This window comes from Rhinopithecus bieti, unplaced genomic scaffold, assembly GCF_001698545.2.
Source record: "Rhinopithecus bieti isolate Rb0 unplaced genomic scaffold, ASM169854v2 scaffold_60, whole genome shotgun sequence".
In the NCBI taxonomy this organism is placed as follows: Eukaryota; Metazoa; Chordata; class Mammalia; order Primates; family Cercopithecidae; genus Rhinopithecus; species Rhinopithecus bieti.
This window is the reverse complement of record NW_016803192.1, coordinates 2,373,162-2,385,429: the sequence shown is the minus strand read 5'-3', so window position 1 is coordinate 2,385,429 and position 12,268 is coordinate 2,373,162.

Below are 12,268 nucleotides of genomic sequence, written 5' to 3'. Positions count from 1 at the left end.
GAGAAAGCATAGATATTAAACTTAATAGTCAAATACTTTAAACCAACTTCCTTTAGTATGATTAAAAAAGCTAAGGGAAACCAAAGTAAAAGAACTAAAGAAACCAAGACAATAAAGTCTCACCAAATAGAGAATGTCAATAAAGAGGATGGAAAGTAAAAAAAGGACCCAAATAGAAATTTTAAAACTATAAAGTACAAGAAATAAAATGAAAATTTATTAGAGGGATTCAACAATAGACTTTTAGCAGAAAGAAAGAATAACTACATTTAAAGATCTGTAAAATGAAATTATCCAGGTTGCATAGCAGAAAGAAAAAGTAATAAAACAACAGTGACTAACAACAATTTAAAAATAAGCAGAGCCTAAGGAACCTGTGAGACATCATCAAATGTACCAACAGATGTATAGTAGGAATCCCAGAGAAAGAAGAGAGAGAGCAAGGGGTTGAAAGAATACTTGAAGAAGTTATGTTCAAAAACTTCCCAAATTTGATAAAAGACAGGAATCTATACATCCAAGAAGCTCAACAGATGCTAAGCAGAATAATTACAAACAGAACTGCAATGAGACACATAACAATAAAATTGCTGAAATATAAACAGGGAATCTTGAAAGCAGCAAGAGAGAAGTGATTCATTATGTACAAGTGATCCTCAATAAAATTAACATTTTGTCATCAGAAACCATGAAGGTAAAGAAGCAGTGGGATGAACATATTTAAAGTACTCAAAGAAAAAAAACTGCCAACCAAGAATTTTATATTTGTCAAAACTATTCTTCAAAAATGAAGAAGAAATTAAGACATTCCCAGATAAATAAAAGTTGAAGGAGTTATTTGCTAGTAGACATATCCTACACAGAAAATGCTAAAGGGAATCCTTCAGGATAAAATGAAAGAACACCAGCCAGTATCTTAAAACCATATGAAGAAATAAAGAACAATGGTAAAGATAACTTCATAAATAGATATAAAGACCAGTGTTATAGTATTTTAGTTTGTAAAATAGTATATGACTCTTTTAAACTATATTACTTAAAAGACAAATGCATAAAACAATAATTTTAGATTTATGTTAATGAACATACGTCAGTACAGATATAATTTGTGACAATAATGATGTAAATGGGGAGAAATGGAAAAGTATAGAAATATAATTTATATATGATTGATGCAACGTTTTTATTAGTTCAAATGAGATTGTTAAAAGTACATGTTGATTTTAATTTCCAAGTAATTACTAACATAGTAACTAAAAAATATGGAAAAGGAGATGAGAAGGGAATCAAAATGGTACACTAGAAAGAAACAAATTAAACACAAAATAAGTTACAAGTTACTAATGGAGGAATTGAGGATAAAAAAGATATGAGACATATAGAAAACAAATAGCAAAGTGGCAGAAGTCTCTTCTTGTCAATAATTACTTAGAATGTAAGAAGATTCAGGTCTCCAATTAAGTACCAGAGTTGGCAGAGTGGATTTTAAAAATCATGCACCTATTTACTATCTAAAAGAGATTCACTTTAGCTTTGAAGGCAGAGGTTGAAAGTGAAAAGAGGTTGAAAGTAAAAAGATGGAAAATATATTTATGGCACATAGCAACCAAAAGAGAGCTAGGGTGGGCTAAACTAGTATCAGATAAAATAGAGTTTAAAGCAAAAGTTGTCACAACAGACAAAGAAGGACATGATATATTGATGACAGAGTCAATCAATCAAGAAAATATAACAATTATAAATAAATATGCACCCACTGAGAGAAACTCAAAGCATATGAAGCAAAAATTAACAAAAACAAAGGGAGAAATAAAGAGTTGTATAACAATAGTTGGCCAGGTGTGGTGGCTCATGCCTGTAATCCCAGCACTTTGGGAGGCCAAGGTGGACAGATCATGAGGTCAGGAGATCAAGACCATCTTGGCTAACATGGTGAAACCCCATCTCTACTAAAAATACAAAAAATTAGCTGAGCGTGGTGGCGGGCGCCTGTAGTCCCAGCTACTCGGGAGGCTGAGGCAGGAGAATGGTGTGAACCTGGGAGGCAGAGCTTGCAGTGAGCTGATATTGGGCCACTGTACTCCAGCTTGGGCGACAGAGTGAGACTCCATCTCAAAAAAATAAAGAAAAACAAAACACAAAACAAAAAACAATAGTTGCAGATGCCAATACCCCACTTTCAATAAAGGATAGAACAACTAGACAAAAGATCAATAATGAAATAGAGTACTTAAATGATACTGTAAATGAATTAGATCTAACCAGCATATACAGAACACTCTACGAAACAACAGCAAAACATACATTCTTCTCAAGTGCGTATGGAACACTTTCCAGAATAGACCATATCCAGCATAGGCCCAAAACAAGTCTTAATAAATGTTAAAAGATTGAAATTATTAAAGTACTCTCTCTGATCACAATGAAATGATGCTAGAAATCAACAGTAGAAGAAAACTGAAAAGTTCACAAATCTGTGGAAATTAAACAACACACTCTTAAACAACCAATGGCTCAAAGAAGAAATCACGAGAGAAGTTAGAAAAATTTTGAGATAAAGGAAAATACGAGCACAATATATCAACACTTATAAGATGTGGCTAAAGCAGTGCTCAGAGGGAAATTTGTAAGTGTAAATGTCTACATTAAAAAAGAAGAATAATCCCAAATCAGTACTCTAACTTTATACTTTTAGGAACTAGAAAAAGAAGAGCACACTAAACTTAAAGCTAGGAGAAAGAAGAAAATATGAAATATAAGAGTGAAAATAAATAAAAGTATAAAAATAACAAAAAAAATTTAACCAGAAGTTGATTTTTTAGAACACATTAACAAAATTGACAAACCTTTAGCTAAATTGACTAAGAATAAAAAGAGAGAAGATTCAAATTGCTAAAATCGGAAATGAAAATGGGGACATTACTACCAAACTTACAGAAATAAAAATGATTAAAACAAATAATATGTACCATTGTACAACAAATTAGATAACCTAGGTGAGATAGACATTCTTAGAAACACACAAACTACCAAAACAAGAAATAGGGAATGTAATAGACTATACAAGTAAAGGGATTGAATCAGTACATTGTTGGTGGGAATGTAAAATGATCTAGCCTCTGTGGAAAACAGTTTGGTGGTTCTTCAACAAGGTAGCCATAGAATTACAATATGACCCAGAAATTACACTCCTAAGTGTATACACCAACGAATTGAAAAGAATTCTTTAAATAAAAACATGTACCCAAATGTGTATAGTGTCACTATTCACAATAGTCAAAAGATGGTATATTAGTTCGTTTTCAGGCTGCTGATAAAGACATAACAGACTGGGAAGAAAAAGATGTTTAATTGTACTTACAGTTCCACATGGCTGGGGAGACCTCAGAATCACGGCAGGAGGTGAAAGGCACTTTTTACATGTCAGCAGCAAGAGAAAATGAGGAAGAAGCAAAAGCAGAAACCCCTGATAAACCCATCAGATCTTGTGAGACTTATTCAGTATCATGATAATAGCATGGGAATGACCAGCCCCCATGATTCAATTACCTCTCCCTGGGTCCCTCCCACAACATGTGGGAATTCTGGGAGATACAATTGCAGTTGAAATTTGGGTGGGCACACAGCCAAACCATATCAGGTGGAAACAAGGCAAATGCCCACCAACAGATGAAGAGATGAACAAAATGGGTTATATCTACACAATGAACTATCATTGAGCCATAAAAAGAAATGAAATAATGATTCATGCTAAAATGTGAATGAACCTTGAAAATATTATGGAAGCTAGACACAAAAGGTCATATATTGTATGATTCTATTTATATGAAATATGTGGAATAGGTAAATTTATAGAGACAGAAAGCATAATTGTGGTTGACAGAGTCTGAGGGGAGGGCAGAATAAGGAATGGCTACTTAATGAGTATGGCATTTCTATGGGAGTGATAAAAAAAGTTCTGGAGCTAGACAGTTGTGATGGTTGTACAATATTGTGAATATACTTAATGCTATTGAAGTGTACACTTTAAAATGGTTAACATGGTAATTCTATATTGTCTGTATTTTACCACCAAAAAAAGGGAACCATGAAAAGGCATGTTGAGAGAAGTGCTTTAGTCCTATACCTGTATCTACTACTGGATCCCCTAGTCCATTCTGACTTTTGGAGGTAAGCATTTTAGGAGTTTATTGTTTTTCTTCCTGATATATATTTATGAAATATAACAAATACAAATATATATTCATCTATTTTCCTCTATATAACCTTTCAATAAAGGATAGAATTTTGAAGGATTCCCCTAAAATCTACCGTGCTATATATACTAATCTGTACTTCATTTTTCCAATTAGCAATATATTCTGGAGATACTACCACATCAACATAGAGAGAAGATTCTTCTCTTTTACAATTGCAAATCCTCTACTGTGAAAACATCCATTTCTCTGGAGACTCACTGAGTATCACTCAGCCTCTGGAAAACAATTATTAGGCCGGGCGCGGTGGCTCAAGCCTGTAATCCCAGCACTTTGGGAGGCCGAGACGGGCGGATCACGAGGTCAGAAGATCGAGACCATCCTGGCTAACACAGTGAAACCCCGTCTCTACTAAAAAATACAAAAAAAAAAAAAAAAAAAATAGCCGGGCGAGGTGGCAGGCGCCTGTAGTCCCAGCTACTTGGGAGGCTGAGGCAGGAGAATGGCGTGAACCCAGGAGGCGGAGCTTGCCATGAGCTGAGATCCGGCCACTGCACTCCAGCCTGGGCGGCAGAGCGAGACTCCGTCTCAAAAAAAAAAACAATTATTACCCTTTTGAAAAGCTGAAGACTTTTCTCCCTTTATTTCCAATCTCAGTGACCAGTTCTGCCTTCCATTAAGAGCTTGAAATATCCAAATGATGCCAAAAGAAAACTCCCTACTAGGATTCAAATGCAAGATAATGAACTTCCTTGTGATCTTGTCTATACATCTACCATGGCCTTCTCATTGCTCACTGCAGGAATATTTGAGGTTGGTGATAACAATTGAGAGCTCAAACCATGTGAGATTCTGCAGTGTATAAACCCTAACCATTGCCATTTAGCATTTTCTCCATCTCTGAAGATAAGTGGGAAAAAAGAGAAAGAAATAGGTCATCTGCTCCTGCACGCTTCAGAATTTTCTACTGGCACCTGCCAACCCAATCTTAGATTCTGATTCTTGAATGTATTACAGTAAGATGGGTCAACTTTCCGAGGACCGTAAGGATTTCAAAGAGCTTCTCTCTTGCATCAAAGGAAACCAGCACTCTCACAGGTGCTTCAGTAATTTCAATCAGAAAAGAAGTGGTTAGTAACTTGTTGAAATAAACCCAATGGGGCTCTGGATTTCAGCAACCATGAAAGATTATTTTCTTCCCACATATGTTTAACATAATGAGTGAGCAGATGAAAAGAAAATGAGTTTGCATGAAGTACTATGGTTTGTCTTGATTACAATTCAGCAAAATTTCCTTGCTGTAGATTCTTTCCAAGTACAAGTTAAATTTCTAGTAACTTGGCATGGCTGCCTCTTGGGCGAAAACAAAGGCAGTTCTCACGTTGGGATGAAACAGCCCCTCCCTCAGCTGCCTGTCTCAATCCCAGTAGTCCTTCAAGAGCAGGACAGACTCTATGTTCTCATAGTCCTTCTGGTGATGTCATCTCACAATGACTTTCTTCTTCACTCTGCATCACTGACATGCAGGGGCATCCAGTGTCTCGAACATAGTAGGCACTCATTGAATGTGTGTTGACTGTTAAATGAAGATTATTACATTCTGCATTTTAATTCTGTGTAGTCTCTTGTACAATCAGTGTTTCCCAGAGAAACAGAACCAGTAGGAGATAAATATGTGCTTCTACATATATATGTATGTATGCATACATATATATTTGTTTTATTTAGAGATTTAAGGAACTGGCTCACATGATTGGGGTGTGTCTAGCAAGTTCAAACTCTGTAGGAAGTTGAACAGACTTGAAACTCAGGAGTTGATTCTGTAGTATTTAAACAATTTCTTCTCCAAGAAACCTTGGTTTTTGGTCTTAAGACCTTCAACTGATTGGATGAAGCTTACCTGCATTATTAAAGATTAATCTCCTTTAAAGTCGACTGATTATAGACATTAACCACACCTACAAAAATATCATCACATCAACATCTAGGTTAGCATTTGATTAAATGCCTGTGTATTATAGCCCAGCTAAATTGATACATAAAATCTAACATTGGCCGGATGCATTTGGCTCATATCTGTAATCCCAGCACTTTGGGAGGCCGAGGCGGGTGGATCACCTGAGGCAGGAATTCAAGACCAGCCTGACCAGCATGGAGAAACTCTGTCTCTACTAAAAATACAAAAAAAAAATTAGTCAAGCAGTGTGGCGCATACCTGTAATCCCCGCTACTTGGGAGGCTGAGGCAAGAGAATCGCGTGAACCTGGGAGGTGGAGGTTGCAGTGAGCCAAGATTGTGCCACTGCACTCCAGCCTGGATGACACAGTGAGATTCTGTCTTTAAAAAAAAAAGCTAATATCACACTTCCTCATCTGATTTATACCTCAAAGGCTGAAATGCGGTTATATTCAAAGCTTAGGATATGCTTCTATTGCATTCCACCTACCTCAATTATTTCTGACCCAGGTTCCTTATTTCTTCTGAAGATACCTCTTGTATTTTAAAGCCCCAGTCTGCTTTTATTCTTAATGCAGGCTGGTTTTCTTTTTCTGGGCTATCCAGCAATATGCCTCACCTGGTCTGCAGCTCCATTCCTCAACTTGTAGCTGGTTACTTGAATGGTGTAAGATTTTGTAGCTACCTTCTATGCCATGGTTATCATATATAGTTGTGAATGGTAACCCTAAAGTGATGCAGTGTAAACAGAGAACCACTTGTGACCATCCATTCATCTATTCATTATACCATCATCATTACTTACAGCCATCTCTGGGGGAATCCATATTCAAAACTCCTTTCATTTAAGGAGACCAAAGTGGGGTGAGATCACCTAAAGTTGCAAATATCTGAGATCAAGTTTAAAGTAAATGATGCTCAGTCATGAACTCCTTAGTGAGAGTAGGGGTGATGGCTTTTCCCTGAAGGCAGATCTTGATAAGACTTAGATGGCTGATGTCATACATGACAGGGTTTCAGAGTACTCATCAGAAGGCAAAAATTTATGAAAACGCACTTCACAAATTTCTCTACAGTTATACTGGTCCTACTCTGCTCTTAGCACTTAGGATACATTTTGATCATATCTCTCTAAAAGGGTTACTTGAAATCCAAATCTCTCTTTAAAGCACTGCTCACAGTCTCTTTCTCTTTCCATAGCTGACTTTAGCCTCAGTTATGCATTCAGCAAATACTTGTGTGCCGCCTGCTATGCATCAGGCACTGGTCTAGACACTGGTCATTTTCCTGTTGGTTCTTACAGTCTAGTCTCATATCTAAGATGACACACACTGCCCCTCTTCTAGTACCTTTGAAATGCCAAAGACATTTATTATCTCATGGCTAAGACAGAAATAAATCTGGTTCATTCAATAAGATTTAGGTCATGGGCTGATAGAACATTGTCAAGTGGTGCACACTGAAGGCATTACACAATAGACACTATCCCTAGTGCATGCAATGAGTATGGTTGCCTTAAGGAGAAATTAAAGGGCTAGTAATATGACTATGCTAATAATAGAGGTAAATAAAGAAAAAAGAGATGTCTCTAAAAGAATTCTGTAAACTTTATGCTTCCTTTTAACAGCAAGTTCATTAGGTGAAAATTAACTTTGACTGTAAGTTTATGTATGTGTTCTTTTGCCTAGGAGTCTAGAAATCCACAACTCCTAACCCAATGGAGCCCAGGAAACTGATCTTTTCTAGACTAATGGGTTGTTTTTTGACATGAGCAAGGTTGAACCATCTCTTCATCCAGAAATCTATATCCCATCAAGACAGTTTTAAGGACTCTTACAAAATTACATGGATTGAACTAAGATTAAAAAAAAAAAAAAAAAAGCAGAAGAAAAAAAAACAAGAGAAAGAAAAGTGAAAGAATGTCTTTGTGAGCCTAGCTTCCTATTTTCCTTAAACTTATTTGCAATGATGTTGTTTCTCATGCTTGCCACTTACATAATTTTATTTTCTAACACCCATATTTTATTCACATTTTACATCTTTGAAACAGAAAATTCTTTTGTAAAAGATGGCATCTTAGATAAATGAAATGTAGTAAACTAGTAGCCTAGAACTAAAGTCGTACCTCATTTGCTAATCATCTATTTCATATGAGTTTTAATCATATTTTCAATTGCTTCCCATGCCTATATTTTGTTTTTCAATTAAAACGGTAAATCCTTCAAGATAGACAGTCCCTAGTGAGCCCTAGTCACTTTACAGACACTATTTTATTCTGAATTCTTTTAATTACACTGTGTGATAGATTACTCCCGTTTTACAAACAAGGACATTGAGGCTCAGGGAGCTGAAGTTACTTACCTAAGATCTTATAACCAACTTAGTAGCAGAATCAGAATCTTGCTGATGGGCACAGGGTTGTGGCAGTGTCTCTCTGCAGGGAGGTAAGGGTGGGAGTCTGTGTGGTTTTGACAAGGGTGGGCAAGAATTCACCCTGGAAATCTTGACTAAAATGTTTTTGTGGGTCTCGGGCACAGTTAGGTTCACACCTAGGAAACTCTCTGAGGGTAAAGCCACAGCTTGGTTAAATTGAGTGACTCACAAGTGTGAAGGTTCATATTTTAGCACCTGGTAATCAGAGGCAGAATTAAACTACTTAAAAATGAACATTGATGAAAACTCAGAACCTTTGCACGAGCTCCAGGCCACAGCATATATCAGACTCTGAATTGCACCTAAGGGTTGAATTACCTTCTAGCCCATCTTTGATTCACATTAAAGAAATATAAAGCGACAACTCTGGGCAGATGAGTAAGCCTTTGAGTCCTGTCCTAGGGTCATGTTCTCTGCTGGATCAGATTTGATTTCAGGAGCCCCTCCTGAAAAGCAGATTCATTATGGTATTTATTGGATAGGTTTGGAACAGGGTAATCATGAGGTCCTGAAAGCTGTAATATAGCTTTTTAAAAATCCAAGCCTCAGAAACTTGCAGAGGTAAGAAAAGACAACAGTAGTTGTACAAGTATATCTTAAATTCAGTACTTCTTTATTTTGAAAATTGCTTTTCACTTTCTTCAGGAAAAATTACAATTGTGGGGGGCAATTAAGGGGAGAGAAAGGAAAAATGTCCTACTTGTATTGACATGGTGTTCTCCATGGCTAAATTATTGAGCAAAGAATCAAAGGAGTTAGTAACCTCAGCCCACTTCATCTCACTACTTCTCTACCTGGGATAATTTACAGATTTCTTGGGATGTCTGTTTAATTTTTTTTTTTTTTAGATGGAGTCTCGTTCTGTTGCCCAGGCTGGAATACAGTGGCATGATCATGTTTCACTGCAAACTCCATCTCCTGAGTTCAAGTGATTCTCCTGCCTCAGTCTCCCAAGTAGCTAGTTCTATGGGCACAGGCCACCATGCCCGGCTAATTTTTGTATTTTTAGTAGAGATGGGGTTTCACCATTTTGGCCAGGCTGGCTAGGAGCACCTGACCTCAAGTGATCTGCCCACCTCAGCCTCCCAACGTGCTGGGATTACAGGCGTGAGCCACGACAACCGGCCCAACATCTCATATTCTGTTTGGGATTCTGCCAGGGTTAGCAACTTATAGAAATGATTGAAGCATGAAAATGGGGATGTTTTGTTGCTGACTTGCAGGTGAAAGTGTTGGTGGTAGACATACGCTTGTAGTTAATTACTCTGCCCCTTTTGTCAGCCGTTTGGCCCTATTGGTCATTTTATGCTTCACAGATTTTTTAAAAAAAGATATTTAGACTTCCCACTTTTTACAATTTTTCAGAACTTGTCTTTCCCCACATTTTGAGACATTCACAGTAATAACTGAAGGTTATGCAATAACCGAAGGTTATTTACTAGTATTTATTAGTAATTAGAAGATTATTTATTAGGAATTATTTAAAGTAATCCACCTTAACAAAGTGGATGCCAGATGCCAGGCATCCACTTTGTTAAGGGGCTCCTAGACTTGAGAAGGATTGGAGGAGGGGATTCATATATAAGGCAGTAGAGAATCTTGGTGTTGGAAATTAGAATCAAGAGAAATAATAATTGGAGGCATGTTAAACTTAACCACTTAGATGGCTTATTTTTCCACTGGGCTATGACAAGCTCTGTGAGTAGAACATGTCTGGTATTGCCCACCATTGAATCCCATTTCTTGCACAGTACCTGGGACATAGCTGGGACTACATAAATATCTAGTTAATAGATTAATGAATAAGTAAATGAGGCAGGGAAAGAACCCTGTCTATCTAGACCATAGCATAGAACCTGACACTAGTAGATGCTCAATAAACAATGTAGACTTGGGTGTCCTCCTGGACACTCAAATATCAAAATGTAAAATATCAAAATGTTAGGCTTTGTGAAATTCAGTCATTATTTGTTGTGTGACTGGGTTGGTTTTTAGAGATCAGATAATATTTTCAGGTTGATTGTTCTCAGAGTAAAAAGGGTTGGGTTTTATCTTGCAAATGGCCCATCATTTTTTGTTTGTTTGTTTTGTTTTTTTGAGATGGGTCTCTCTCTGTTGCCCAGGCTGGAGTGCAGTGGTGTGACTTCGGCTCACTGCAACCTCTGCCTCCTCGGTTCAAGCAATTCTCCTGCCTCAGCCTCCCGAGTAGTGGGGATTACAGGCATGTACCACCATGCCTGGCTAATTTTTTTGTACTTTTAGTAGAGATGGGGTTTCACCATATTGGCCAGGCTAGTCTCGAACTCCTGACCTTGTGATCTGCCCACCTCAGCCTCACAAAGTCTTGAGATTACAGGCGTGAGCCACCGCGTCCAACCATGGTCCACCATTTTTACAAAATTTCACTTTATAGCATCTCTATAAGTGCTGACACCTTGTCTGGCTTGAAAGGGCCAACTGCTGACTTGTTTTTTCTGACACTTTATTACATATATCCACAATCAAATTAAATCTTGTTCTGTTACAGGAATGAGGTGGAGTGTGGAAGTCCATATAACAGAGCCATGTTATAGAAATTAGAATACCTGGTAGTGTCAAGAATGCATGCCCCTGGTTACAATGTAACACGAAGTGAAGAATAATGACTTAGGGATCTGAAGGCTCTGGTTTTGGTCCCTGCTTTGCCAAAACCTTCAATGACTTGCTTAACTTCTTTGAGTCTTTTTCCTTGGTTGTGACAGGATTATCCTTTTGAAGATACAGTATCAAGAAAATCATGTTCGGGTGGAAAAAAAATTACAGTTAGGTGGTACATGTATCTGACTGAAAATAGACAATCAAGTAATGAGTATTAATTTGCACATAAGTCAGTTTTTAATGACGAATTTCTGATGCTTTGTTAGAGAGCTTAAAAATTCAAATACAAGTATGTCCCCTTCCTTCTTCCAGAGGAGCCCACAGATGCAAACTCTAAAGGCTTATTTGATGCATAAGAAAATTTATCTTATTTTCATAAGTTGTCCTAATTTCTCTCTCTTTTTCTTCCTTTTCAGGGTAAAATAATATTTGCCAACTCTATTTTAGGGTTGGATAGGATTTCTTTGCGTCATTATTTATACAACATCTAATTAAATCATTTTGAGTCTAATTAAAACATTTTCTCAATGTGCTATCAAAGAAATTCTAAACATTACACATCAAGAGCTTACAGGAAATCACCATCTTTATATTAGAAAAGAAACAGGAAGCACTGCTTATCTCTGGGACCTCGAGATTTCTGAAGGACTTACCTACTTTGCAGAGTTTCTACTGAGGCACCAAAATCATCAACTCATTTTTGGCACTTTCTAAGACTTAACCTGGTTCTTCACAGTATCACCAGCTTGATAAGAATTTGCCCAAAAAAACATTTCTATTACAAAAGTTCAAATGCCTGGAAAAATGGGTAGATAGTAAAGCAATTTAACATCAAATAATAATAATTTGATAGTGTTTTTTAAATTTTATTTTTATTATTTTTATTATTATACTTTAAGTTCTAGGGTACATGTGCACAATGTACAGGTTTGTTACATATGTATACTTGTGCCATGTTGGTGTGCTGCACCCATCAACTCGTCAGCACCCATCAACTCGTCATTTACATCAGGTATAACTCCCAATGCAATCCCTCCCCACTCCCC